Genomic DNA, 15,108 nt, shown 5'->3' with positions numbered 1-15,108 from the left:
GTACTTCTGTGTTTTCATTGCCTTGCTTTTCTATTGCTTCATCTAAATTGTATTTAATATAAAACGTGTTGCAAAATTCAGGGAGCAGTTAACTAAATGTTAGGCATGAATTTTAAATTTGTATCTATTTACTTTGACTAAATTGCACTTTTTTCCTACAATGAAAAAAATTTGGAAGAGCAGTGGGTTTGGTTCCTTCTAGGTTGTCAGTTTGTATTATTTCTTGTTCAAAAGTCCTTGGTCAGCTACTGGGTATTTGCAAAAATAGTTGCATAGTCCTAAAGGTTCATAAATTTCAGTAGAAATTACAATTTTTTTTCAGATTCGAAACCTGGCATCAACTACTTAGTTGCTTGTGATGCTGTAGTCTCAGTTTCTCACCAGTATAGCTAAAACTTTTTAAGATGAATGACAACAATCTGGATGTAGTCCAAATGATCTATTTGCAAGTTTTTTATCCTTTTAATTATATAAGCTATATATTTACTAATCAAAGCATTTGCAAAATCAGACTAATTCACAAATGCAAAAGTCGTGATTTAAAAACAAACCTCATTCAGGATTAATTCAGCTACCTCTGCTTTTGTCAAACATATTCTAGTATAATATTTCATTTGAATTTAAATGCTCCAAAGAGCGAGTTAAACTACTGTTTGAAAAACTGCAGATAAGAGGAAAAGTAGAGACAAGTTAGTTTTATGTGTCAGTTTCAGCTGTAACCAAAAAGCATAAAATACAAAAGAAGTCTTGCACCAATGAATATGAAATAAATACTTATGGCAGTATGTGCTGTTGATTAGGAGCTATATTTTCTCAAAAATAGTTTGAGGAAAAATCTGTTAGAATTAGTTCTTCAAAGCTAACAGTGCCTAAATATATAATCTGTCCAAGACTTCTGTTTTGTCGTTCAGACTTCCTCAAGGAAATAGTTATGAATTTATGGGAATGAAAAAGTGATAAATAACAGCTGGGCCATACTGTATTTGTGAGAACCACATATCTACTAGATTAAGGTTACATTTGGTTCATCTGTATGTAATTAAATAGAGTGCTTCAAAACTTCTATTTTAAATTGAGCTTTACTTTTCTTCAGTAAATTGCCTCCACTGGAAACAAGGTGGGGAGCTAGAAATACGTAGAAATATTGAACCATCTGTTGTTTGAGACAATACGTGATGGAGATTAAAATTGTTCACTTTTAGTTACCTTGAAGGAGAGAAAGGGGAATCAGACATTGCTTATTTAATTGAAATTACATTTTGTAAATGTATCAGTTGTTTTGTATACATTTTAACATATTAACTAAGCATACTATAAAATAATGTACCTGCTTTTAAGAGTTAGGTGACATTCTTAAAAAAAAAAGATTTTTTTGTTCAATTAAAAGTTGTCATTGGAAATTACAAATCTTTTGTTAAAAAAAAAAAAAAGCAATAGGGAAACTGAAAGATTTTCTATGATCTATCTAAGCATTTTCTATGATTTTTTTCCTTACCTATGATTTGTTCTTTGATAAACTGAAGACAATATAACTATGACAACAAAAAGACATTATGAACTACTTTTTCCTTTAACTGCCAGCTTGCCCTTACCAGGGCTGTCCAGGCCCTTTTTTCACTTTCATCTCAGATTTTAATATAAAACCCAAATCTGTTGACTTTTAAATTGAAAATATTTACTATACTTTTAATTTCTACTGAGAGGAAAACAAGATACCTCTGAGAAAAGAAGAGCAACCAAAACTGAAAATAAATACTAAGGGTTGATTCTAAGAGTGTGTAAAGTGTAGGAGCTACATTTCACAAAGGAAGGATATGTAGTACAGCAGCTCCAAACTACCATTAAAAAGCTTTTTGTTTCTTTTAATGCAAAGTAATGAAGCATTCTTCAATAGAAATAAGCCATGACAGATGATACATTAATAGACTATTGGTGCTTGTCTCAAATGCGTTGTAAGAAACAAGGCTGAAGTCTGGCTGCCTTCAAATGCTTGTAAAATGCAATGATACTCTGGTAATGCACAGGCTGGCACAGCGTAATTCTGTGTAATTGTAAATACTGCTGAATTCTATATTCAGGTTTGCACTGTGAAGTTCTGTAGCTACAATCCAAAACAAAAGTTTCTAATGCATGCTCAAAATCTATGACTACACCAACCTGCACAGATTAATCTCAACAAGTTGTCAAGTCATCCCGTGGATTTTCTGTGTATATTTCTTTTGTCCAATAAATTACTAAAGAAAAGACAAAGGTTAATATTCAACCAATTTTTCTTCAGCCCCCATCCAGTTTTTCCCCTCCTCTTCCATGTGCACTGGGAGCTCACTGAAATTCAGTTTTGTTCTGAAAGTACCACATGCAATTGGAAAATAATTGGCTGCTGGAAATGTGTGTTAGAAACCATTTCCATAATCCGAATCTCCTTAATTGGTGACATTGGTTTGGTTAACAGAAGAGGTGGGAGTATGAGCTAGATTCAGAAAATGGCTTAGGCACTGTGGTATAGATCACTTTGCTTAACTCATTATAAGCTTCCTACTCGTAATGGAATCCAAAACTCAGAGAGAAATACCCAAGTGAAATACCTTCATAACTGATGCATGGGGAGAATTGGGAGCTTTAGTATGCTGTTTTAAAAACAGTTTAGCATTCTGAGCAGCGAGCTGTCTAGACATTGCAAATAAGAAATACTGAGTATATGTTAATGACTGCCACATCTACATCTATTCTAAATAACCCACCCTTGAAGAGAGGTGCCAGTTCCACTTCCTTGAAGCGTGAAGCAGAGATATATGCTCAGCAGAAGAGCTTCAACAGGAGGGAACTGTCTTGCACAAAAGCACTTCTGAGTATGTGAAAAGGTGATACTGTCAGCATCTGTGAAAGATGAGTAAAAGAACGCAGCTGCCTATGGTGTTTACACGGCCTTTATAGTTAGCCAGGAGGATCATTGATTTGTGCAGGTATTTTAGTTCCCACTGTAAGCATCTGATGATCTGGCCGCGAGTTATTTTCGACACCATTATAGAAAGCACAGCAAAGTGGAACTTGGTTTCTCTGTGGGATATTGTATTAGTCCATCTACTTTAGCAGGAAAATGAATTTTAAACAACTGTTATAATGGTTGACATCTATCAGGCAATTATGCTATTGAAAAGACACCATTCTTTCTTGCACTCTCCTTCCCTCTCTGCACAGCTCTGTGTGCCTAGAAGGAAAGAGAAGGAGAGAAGATTGCCCCAAAGTAGCAATGGAGTTCCTCTGAAATGCATACTCAAGTTAGAGAGAGACCTTGTTAGTGATACGTCATTTTTCTTCAGACTTCAAAATTTTGGAGTTTTCTGTTTCAGAAATTCTTTTCCGTTGTTAAAGGACAAAAAGAGTTTGAACCAAGTATTTAGTAGGTTAGAATCCTTTCAGTTCACCTTTTGCATATGCTGTTAAAATCCACAGGAAGATGTAATAAATTATGTTCTGTATGTGACTTTCAGATTGTAAGACTGATAAAAAATATTAGCATATTACCCAAAGATTGTATTCCCAAGAGGCATATTGCTTTCTTATTTCACTTTCAGTGTCCTTGTGTGTCTTATGAAGATGTCTGTTTTTGCTGATCGGTGTAAACTAGGTATGTACAAAGATATGCTGAGGGGAAATCTGAAATGCATATAGAAGTGACAGCCAGAGGCAAGAAGGTATTCTTCATATATGAAGATGGGAAAAAATATGACGTAGTTGTGTTTTTATCTATGTGCGTAATCAAGGCTAAGTGAGAGGCTTTGGGTTATTCTAATTGTACCTTAATTCAGCAACAACTGTCTTTTACTTATGAGCAAAAAACCCATGTACTAAACCATGGTCATGAAGGCAAGATGAAAGAAGTTTTAAAATCTTAAATTTTATTTCGTCATAGTAGTATGTACTGTTTGTTAGGAAGTGGTATTTGATTGCTTCCTCCTAAGTGTGAAACTCGAGAGGGATAGTTACTGTTGTAGTAGTAGTAACAGTCCCATGATGAATGACAAAGTAATAATCCTGCTCAGTGTCATTAATATTTGTGTGTAGTCCTTATGGTATGTATTAATTTTATGTGTTATAAAATATACTAACTGCTTGTCTATGTGACCCACTTCACAAACATGAAAAAAGTTAATTTCTCTATATTTTGCCATCAATCTTTACTAAAAACAGAACTATGTCTAAGACATTTAATTTCAAGCATAACAGTAACATTGAGGCTCTTTCTTGCTATTATGCATTTCGTTATTTTATCGGTTGATCTTCTATCCCGTGACATTTGTGACACTAATCTTAGCTATAGTTTATTATTGACTTTACTGAAATACTAAATGACTAAATACTGTTGTGCTGAAGGGTGTGCTTCATCTGCAGTGTTTGGATTGAATGGGAAAAGCTCCTTCTATTATTGCTTTTTATCTTCCTTACCAATATTTTCATTATTTTTTCCACAGGATACTGTAGGATATCGTCCTTAAATTCTTTGTTTCATTTCTGGCGGATCTACACCAAGATTAGAACTGTATCCTTGCTGAATAGCTGTCAGATTCTAGGGGAGGTATTAACTGGAGCTCCATGAATCTAAACCATTTACTATCACTTGCAAAAAAATTTGAAGGACAGAGTTGAAGCTGTTCTTTTTTTAAAAAAAGCTGTTCTTTAAAAAAAAGAAAAAAATCTAATAAGCAGCGCTTTTTTTAAACTCATGATTTAATTCTTACATTTTTCTTTTGAAAAAGTAAACCTGCACATCAGATACCACCCCTAGTCTAACTTCATTCTCTGGGCAAATTCATGGAATTCCAAAATTCACCATAAATTTCTACTGAAGCTGTTAATTAGAAACAGGAGACCTGCACAGATACATTACGAGCTGAGAGACTGCACATCATAAACGCATATTAAATCCAAGTATTCACAGTAATCCAAACTCCTTGGCAGCTCTTAGCCTCTCCTATCACAGGTTTGTTTATGGAGGGTAAAAAGGATAAGAGAGGAACTGCTGTTTTATCTAATTATACAAAGTGAAAATCAAAGCGTATGAATCTTCAGGTGATGTAGTAGTCTGTCTTACTTTAATGAACAGAAAACTGATTATTCAAACTGAGAAAAAGCAGGTCTTTGTAGGAAATTAAGAATGTAAAGAGTGCATGGGTTTAATGTAGGCACTTGCCTTCTCTGGGGAGCCGTGTTCTTTTTCCGTCTTTAGCATCATCAGTTGCTTTCTCTTCTCTGTAGTACATAATAAAGAGAGGAGAGGAGACTTGAGTCTGCCAGCCTTCAACAGGTGTTAAGGCACAAATGTTTAGCAGTTGTTTTGCTTTGTGGGACACAGCTGCTATTATTTGCTTCCCTTTCCCCACCAAGCAGTGCTATTTCAACACCCAGGAGTAAGTTCTTCACTTTGGAACAGCTGCTTTTTTGAGTTTGAAAGGGTTAGTGTCTTACAGCTGGCTCTTCCTTCAGACCAGATGGGCACATGGGAACCAATTTGGGAAAGGAAGAGAAGAAAATAGCAATAAAATGAAAATGCAAATATCATGAAAACGTAGTTTTAAGTTAAGAGAGTTTGCAGAATAGAAACTGTTGTGCCTTTACTCTGTGTGTGTGTGTGTGTGTGTGTGTGTGTATGAGACATTATAGAAACCTCTGTGAGTGGAAGATTTGAGGATGCAGAAATATATTCTATATAGAGAGGCAGCTTTTGCTAGCCTCGCACCAACTGTTTCAATGGAATACATTAGTAGGGGTGGACTTGGTTCTCTTACTCTCCATTTTTAATTTTTGCACTGAGGTACAGCCTGTTGCTGGGGCACAGCAAAGTGCATTGACCTGTAAAATGTGATAATTCCTCCATCTCGGACTTATCCATAGAGATCTTGCACTGGTCTCTTTGAGCACAAGCAAACATAGTAAGTCAGAGTATTTTAAAATATATATTTAATGTGGAAAAATGACATAGTGTGTATGGAACTCTGAAGACTACAAAGGAATGGACCTTACCCTCTGTGGTGGCATAAGACATTACCAGGCTTCTCAGCAGTTACAGATCCTTTTTGATTTTGACTACTGAAATAATCAAAATCTACCTTTAACTGCAAGCATAGTTAATTACCAGTGCAGCATATGAATATACTGCATCAATAATGTACTTCCTCTAAGATTACATCTAGTACTGTTCTTGAAATTAAGCCATTAAAAACTGCTGTTTGGTATCCCCTATCAGTTGTAAATTTTCCTACATATGCAAGAACACAAGAGAAAATACAGTTAATTGTATTTATTCAGCATCTTTATTGCTTTGTAAATATCTAGCTAATGGAAAATAAATTGTAGAACTACACTGAATTCTTATGCAAAAGGCAAAACTCTTTACACTTCCCTAAAGAAATAGTTCAGATTTTTTTTCTTTTGTTGACATTTTAATTTTAACTTGCCTGACTGGAAAGATCCTTAGTTTAACTTGTCTGGAAAATGCTCCTCAATGAATTGTTGGGTGCAGCCAGGATCAGCTGGTCCTAATCTTTTAGCTACAGAGATCAGTGCCAAGTCTGCTGTAGATGACGGGGAGATGAAAATAGTGTGTTTTGCAGACATATTTCAGGAGTTTTTGTGGGGTGTGTAAGTTGGATGAATTTTGGTTTTACATTTTTTTACTTGAGAAAAGTCTACATCTCTGAACGTGCTTTATGTGAAAAAATATTCCTGAGCTTTAGTCCAAAATCATGTATAAAAATGCTAACATGACTAATTTCCATATCAATATTTTTCCCTATCACTTCTTCTAATGTCACTTTTTTATTTGAAGAAGCAATATTTTTTGCATAAATTACAAGACATTTAGTTACAAAACAAAATACACAACTAAAAGACAGGTGTGCCTTCAGCTCACCAAAACTGAAGAAACCCCTTTTCTCTTTATCTCTCCTAGCTCTATATTTTTCATCTCCATACTGTGGACACTACTTTCTCACCCCTGCTCATTTTTATGAATTTTTAACCATGTGACATGTATATTCATTTCAAAGAGAATTCCCTTTGGTTTCAGAAAGAATGAAGAAATAGTTTCAGAGCTTAATTGGGGAAATGGAAACTCTACACTTTCTTCTCAGTCAATTTTAACAAAGCAAAAAGTATTTTAATGATTCTTTTGTCTACATAATCATTTGAAACCCAGCAGAAAAATTCCATTCTTATCAAAGTTAAGCTATTGAAGCAGGACAATCAACTTAAACGGGGTCACTGTTAAAAATATTTTTAAAAAATAAGTCTTCTAAATGCTTCTAGAATGTAAATTAAGCTTTAATCATCAGAGCAATGAAGTTTGGTATTCCCAAAGGATAAATCAATTTCCAACGTTACATTGATGGTTGGGCCGAACTGTTACAGAACTGTTCTGCAGGTTTCCTCGGGGTTATAATGCTCAGGGTGGAACCATTACTTTAAGTGAAACAGTTGTAACAGCTGATTGAACAGTTCCTATCCCCAAAGGCATGCAGTGTGCAGTATGCATCAAACAGTATACACACCTGTATTACTGATAATAATTAAATCCTGCCAGAGTGCACCGTGTTGGAAATGCTGAAGAAACATTCCTTGCTTATAAGATAGTGCAGGTAGAAGTATGATTTCAGCAGAATCTGAGGACTCAGAATAAAAAAGGAGATGAAGGAGACTAGCTGCTACAAACACAGATTGCGGGAAGAAGAGGTGTGGAGTAGGGCTTGGCAGGCTTTAATGTTTGGTGCAGTCTACTTTTTCTTTCTCTGAGGATAGATATGAGATGTAGAATCTTAGAGGAAGCTGAAAAAAGCAAGAATTCATGAGACAGAGTAGTAGTATGTTTTGCCACTTTCAAGAAGCTTTGTCTCTGGCTTCTCGTCCTGCACCAAATGGTTGTTTGTCATGCAAAATCTGTCACTGTGCTGTACCCAAGCTGTGGCTATTCACTGTTGGTGTGGAGAATGGGTTGTGAACAGCAAATATGTGTGCACAGTTCTGTTTCTGTCATCTTGCAATAGATATAGTAGAACTGGAAAAGCTTCTGAGAAGTACCAGAAGGATAATCAGAAGTAAGGAATGTTACTTGTAAGAGGAGCAAATACTTCAGCCTAGGAAGAAGAGAGATATAATAGAGGTCTACAAAATCATGAGTAACATGGAGAGGGTGTTTAAAAAGTACTTGTTTACTTTCTCTTCTGAGTATAAGTGCAGGTACCAAATGAAGGTAGTAGGAACTAAATGTAAAAGAAACAGAGGAGATGGTTTCTGGTGCAGCAGATAGCAAATGAGTGAAACTTACAGACAAAAGAAAGTTGTAGATGCTAGATTATGACTCCTCAGGGAGATCGGACAAATATTTGGAAGAGAAATACATATAGGATATGAAATAAAACCTCTGCCTGAATCAGGAAATCCTAAAGTGACAATAGCTAAAAATGAAAGGGGAATCGTGTATCAGTGTACCGTTTTTGCTCTTCTTGAGGCAACCATTCATTGGGAGTATCAGAAATCAGATATTGGGCTGGATAGACTTTTTGCTGATCCAGTGTTATGTTCTTATGATGTGGGAAGGGAGAAAAAGAAAGGGGCACAATAAGTGAGGAAACTTGTTACAAGTATAGTCATCTCATTAGGAGTGTAGGAAGACATGAGAACTGAACTGTAAGTGGGAGGAGCAGAGTTGTGACAAGCCTTAAAAATGAGGACAAAAAGTTGGAACTTTCCTACTAAGAGAAATCAGAACTTGGCTGTAAAAGAGGAACTATCTCAATAAATGTGGCAAGAAAATAGTATGCTTTTGACAGCAGCAAGTTTGATGCATTGAAAGGGAGCAAATTGGGATGCAGAGGAGGATTGCTGTGAGTGTGGTATATCATACGTGCCAGGGAATCATTTTTTGTAAGTGAAGACAGAGACCTTGAGTCAAGCTGCTACTAATCATACTACTTCCTGTTTGGGATTCTAGGTAGTGAAATCCAAGAGGTGCTTCTTGTGTTCAAATTACAACTACTACATGAGGGAACACTTGTTACACGATGTATTTGATTCTGGTCTCATAATAGAATTAGGTCCTGCCATATTTGCATGTAATACAAGAATTATGAGTAGTAATCAAGATGAAATCATACCTGCAGGTTTCTTTCTGATGAATAAAATAGGAAATACATAGAGATACATACTGAAGTTGGAAAAAATGTAAAATCTTTGTGGTATACCTTTCCAGAGAGCTTTCAAATTCACTGATTCAGAGATTTGTTCATCAGGATTTCCACTATAGCAGAGAAGTTGGAAACGCTGGGGAGTGTCTATAAGAAAGAGTGGAGAAAATAATGTGAGCAGCCTTAGATGCATTATTATGATGATGTGATATGTTGAGAATTAACACTGGCACCCAAATGAAAAATCTTTTTACCAAAGAAGAAGAAAATTTGGTATCCTCAGAGAATTAGGCTTTGAGTGTATGCATATCATGGCATAACAAGAAATTTAACAGCTTTACTTTTGACTGGCATAATTTTTCAGCTTTTGTGAAGAAATAGAGTGAATTTACATGCTTTAATAATGATGACTAAATAAATGACTAAAAACTTTGCTGCCAAAACTGGATTTAATACTTGTATGGCTTCCAAATGGTGTGCCAAAATTGACCTTTACTTGTGTCTTGGGGCTCCTATAGCTAAATAACACTCAAACTGATCAACATCTTATGGTTTATCATTATTTTGTAAATACTTGTGTAAGTGCTTTAAGAAGTGGTAGTATCTACAAGAAGCATAAACCCCAAAACTGTACTCCAGTATGTAGAATTCTGTCTCGGTCAATAGTTTTAAACATAATTAAAACAAAATTACTTTTTTTTTTTTTTTTTTCCTGGCGTTCTGTTGATTAAATGGCTGAGTTGAAACTGCAAATGAATGCAAAAGTTACTAAGAGCTTGGTTCACTGGAAAAATAGCTTCAGGAGAGGTTTATTCTTTTTTCAAATATTCTTAATAATGTAAAGAGACATATGATGTTCAGCTTACTATTGCAGTTAGTCTGCAGGTTTTTAGACTGTTTTTGTCTCTGTAACACCTTTATACCTCTCATACACTAATAAAATAGGTAATAATAACCTGTCTCTTTGTGGATCTCAAAGTGATAAGTAAGGAAGTTCTTGTTCTTAATATGTGCTTATGCTTTCCAGATAGTAACACTCAGTTATTATAACTAACTATGTGATGGAGCTATACCAAATTTATATTACTGAAGATCATCTTAATTATCTGAAATTTAAAAATTTTTGCAGTTGGTGCAAGAACAGTTGGCTTCCACAATTCCCTTATTCCTAGTGGGAATATAATTAATACAGAGCACTTTCCCAGTGACTGGAATTATAAACCTAATGAAAGTCAACCTATAAATAAGAAATAGTGTTGAAAAATTCCAAGAATGTAGAGGTTAAGTCCAGTTAAACATGTTAATTCACATCATCTTGTCTGTATTTTCATAATGCTTTCCGTCTGGCTATAATTGTACTGGTAAGGAATTGAATAACTACGCCTAAAAAAAAATTGCATGTTTTATGCAAGAGTATACATATATTGATAAAGCAATAATACAATGTGGAATCTGTTCAGTAAAATTTGTAATTCCTTCAGTATCTGGTATGAGCACTTTAAGCTGAGATATAGTAAGCTAGAATACTGTTCTTTATCTGAATTTATCTGAAAATGTGTAAGTTTCTTCCAGCCAAGGTGTTCCTCATCTGTAATGTTTTCTTTAATGCAAGAGCAATTTTCCTCTGGATTGGCAGCTCTCAGGTCTCCTTACATTCAAAGATCAGTTGCAGGATCTCAAATATCCAACAAATCTGTGCTGCTTGCCAGTCATTCAACAGGCTAAAATATTGAATGCTGTTATTTCAGAAGAAGATAAAGCTGAAGGTGGGTACTGCCAGCCAGATCTGAAGTATATAGCTGGAAAAAACTCAGAGTCTTGGCAAAGAGATTGTGACATGAAGGTTTTAAGAAGAAATAAGGTCAAGTATTTAGGTTATTTCCCCTAACGTGAAAAGGATGTTAAGTGTGGATGAGATTTAGCCAAATGTATGTACAGGTCTATTTATATATTTTTTAATCCTTCTCACATCTTTATTCTATATGGTTCAGGTCTAAGAATGTAGTATTAAAGTACCAAAATAGAAAGTGAGTATATATTTTTACTTCATTTGATCTTTACAGTGTTTCATTCTCTTTGTCACTAGCTAACGTTACCTAGTATTTGCCAAATTCCCTTCAGGTCATAAGTTCTAAAACACTTTAAAAAGCTCAGGTAATAGAGGGGTTGCATTAGACCTTCTTTCATTCTATTAACAGTTGTGTAGACCACCCTCTTTTTGATTAATGGCTTCTCTGCAGGGATTACAGTAATTGGTTATATGAAAAATAATATCAGGAATGCCATTTTACAAGGTTTTCAAAGGTGGAAGCAAGGAGAAGAGCCAATAATATTTCATCAGCCAAGTTCCCATTGGTTTGAAAACTGCTGCCTCATTTCTTCATAGAATCAAATAATAAGGCACACAGTGCTCTCCTGGGAATTTAGTTGTGGGATAAAAAATTGTAGCTTTTAAAGATGACCTCCACAAGTTCTCTTTGTCATTCATACAAAGCGATTTTTACTGAATGACACAAATGCTCAAGTTGTTAATTCTACCACATATATTCCTTTTGAGGAAGATCTCTTTAAAAGCACCATCTTCTATTTCTATTATTCAGGCTTCTTTTCAGTCCTTGACAGAAGATTGTAAAAGGATAAACAGGGCTGCTAAAGGGATGATAATTCCTTAGCCAAAAATTGATAACAGCAATTGGCTTCTTGTCACTGTCCATGGCATCAGATAATTCTTGTTTTATTGGCCTGTGGCTCAGCAAATGATTCCCATGGTTGCAGGATGCACAAGTCTCTGTCTGTATATACCTGAGGCCAGTTGATGTAATGCCCAAATGCCAAAGCATGTGAGAATATATTAAATGCTTCCTGTATTTATTTAGTCCCAGGGCATGTAATCCATTCCCTTGATAGGTGCCAAATGAATTTAAAAAACTGTGTTGTGTTGCAGGGCATTTTTGCTAGCTCTAATGAAATGAGTTTTATTTAACAAATTGGAGAATTTTGTCAAATGTTTTTGTCTTTATTATTAGTGGTAATAATAATAAAAATAGTAAGAATTATTATTTGAGCATGTACTTAATAGAGAAGATATTGGACTGTGGACCTGGTTAAGCTACAGGATGTGCTGGAGGCTGAATAGGTGATAGACTAAAGGATTGATTAAGGGTGCTGTGGAGACAATTTATTTAGGGGCTAGAGATAGAGAAGATGGTTAGGGGAAGAAAATTGTTCAGGTACCAGAAAATTGATTGGTAAGCCTGGGAGAAGGCAGAGGAGGAATTGCTGGCACATTAACTCAAGGAAGGACAGAGAGGTGCTGAAGAGGGAGAGGCAAAGGTAGATCAAAGGAGATGGGGACTCTTAAGATGCTGTATCTCCCAGCTTCTAAAAATGATTTGGAAAGCAAAAGGAATGATGGGAGCTCTTGCGAGCCCTTGGGCAAACAACATATTTGTGTTCACCAGCACTCTCCCCTTTTCTTCCTTAGTGGCATACCACACCTCTCCCTTCCTGTCTCTTTGCACTTAGCATGGGCACAGAAAGCAGGGGGCAGCCCCAGCTGCAAGCATCTGGAGCAATCTAGAAAGAATGGCAAGAGAGGGCATCAGGGCACCATGGGGAGTGGGGTGAGAGTGAAGAAGGGTCTTTTAGCCCTCTGATCCTTTACTACCTATTCTTGTATAGCAGCTCTCCTCCACTCATGCTCCCTCGTATCAGGCATGGAAGGCAAAAAGGGACACTGGAAAAAGCAGGAGGTGAAGTCAACAGAGAGAGAGCAAATCCACGAGGTATTGCCTCTCCCATTGAACTCTGGGGGAGAGAAGAGGATAGGGAAGAAGTGGAAATCGTATACAGGGATCCCAGCTTTTTTTTTTTTTTTTTTTTTTTCCTCTCTGTGATTTAGTTAGGAGCTCATTGACATTGAATGAAAGCATGAAAAGAGGAAAGAATATGAAGAAAAGACAGTCCAGACAGGCGTAGTAAATACTAAGGGATATATGTGGTTTAGCTGCAAAAATATTTCAGATGAATCATGCAAGAAAGGAAACAGATTTTCCACAAGTGTACACTGACCATGAAATAACAAACTTTGATTCAGGCATGGCTGCACTTTTAAGTGGTGCCTTTTTGTGAGTAGAATTGAACAGAAACTTTTAAGCACAGTTTGTCTTGTTGATACAATAGCTCTTTCAATGCTGCACTTGAATGAGGTAGTAAACATTCAGATTTCTTACAGATTCCTTTTTGAAATGACAGAAATCACCCAGTTGTGAATTAGAGGTATAGCCTGGGAAGCATAAAGGAGTGGATTTCTGGACCCAGTGAAGTCATTGGTTTAACTCCCAAAGTCAGGCCCAATTTCCAAAATCTTTTCTGTCTTGATATTTGTACTGTACTGTTTATGACTGTTCTGTATGGGAAAAAACAGTTTAGTGAAGAAATACTTGAACAGATTTTGAATCTCAAACATACTTGATCACAGTTCTCAAACAGAAAAGTGAGATTTGATTAATAAATTATTTGTTATGAATAATTTATCCCATTCTAATTAAGAGTCAGCTGGCTTTTTCTATAACAAATGAAGAGAGAACAGTAGACAAAGTGATCTGTAATTTAAAAGGTTTTTAGAAGTTTGATATTTCTCACTGTCTCTTTATTTTGTCCTCTGTTTCTTCTCAATTATTTTCATTAGCAGACACCATGCAATCTTGCCTCTGGCCATGAGTGTAGAAATTAATGCCAATGTATTATTTACAGAGGTTGATCAAGTCTTTCTGCGAGTGAGTAAAGAAAAGGTACAAAGCACCATCTTTTGCCTTCAGAAAGGCAAGCATGAATGCCGAGCATGAATCAAACTAACTTTTAAAGGAAATGAAACTTTATCCATTCTAAGTCCCCAGTCACAATTAAAAAAAAAAAAAAAAAAAAACTCTCTCAAAGCAAGATGAAAAGTGTTTTATTACCAAAGGAGATTGTGCACTAAAGTAGGGTTGAGATTTTTACCTTTTAGGTGTATTAACAAGATTTTAGATGTTCACATTTTTCTGACCTCTAGGTAAACAGAGTAAACAATCTGGCCAGCTGCTCTGTGCTGCGTTTTAGAGTGTTAAAACAAAGGAATTAAGGGGCACTTGATGTGTGAAAATGATGAATCTCTATAGAATGTATCTGGCAAATGTGATACAAAGGTTAAAGTCAAGTTCACCCCAGAAGTGGTTGCATTTTTAATGGAGAGTCAAATAATCTTTCTCTGTCTCTCTTGTTGTGTATATATAACATCCAAAATGGATTACACACAAGAATGTTAAGGTTTCAAGGTCAAACACTCAAGAGCTGGATAATTCCTGAGTAAGAATCCCTGTGAAGCCATAAGAGAGAGTTTCTTGTGTGAATGCAGTGTGCCACAGTTTGTCATTAAGAATTACAAAATAGGAAACTTCTGGCATTCAGGCATGTGTGTGTTATTAGAAGGAGAGAAATGTCCTCTGTGCTACCTGAGCATACAGACGTGTACCAGCCATCAGTTCAGCTGCAGCCTCTGGAGAGGAAGGCCTTCTGCAAGGCTTTAGTCCCTTCTGCTGCTTCTGCCTTTCTCCTTCCCTTTGCTTCTCCTTCCTCTCCCTTCTGACTGTTTCTGCCTCTGTTCCCTTTGATCCTGACAATGTTTCTAGTTGCTTTTGCTCCTACTTTTTTTCTCTCAGGGCTTCCTGCCAGTTTTCCCTTCCCTTTTTGTCTATTTGTACTTTCTTCTTCTCCTTTCTTTTGCTCTTGACCCTGATTCTATTCTTGCTGCTGTCTTAACCACTGCTTCACCCACAGCACTGTCTCCTTCTCTGTCTTCACCTTTATTATTGTATGGTACTTTGTCAACTTACTGTTGCTGTCCTGAGGCTGAAGCTATCACCATTTGGTACAGTTACTGCCCTGCTGA

The sequence above is a fragment of the Rhea pennata genome, chromosome Z, assembly GCF_028389875.1.
Source record: "Rhea pennata isolate bPtePen1 chromosome Z, bPtePen1.pri, whole genome shotgun sequence".
NCBI lineage: Eukaryota > Metazoa > Chordata > Aves > Rheiformes > Rheidae > Rhea > Rhea pennata.
The sequence above is the reverse complement of the archived record's forward strand: the minus strand, read 5'-3'. Positions refer to the sequence as shown.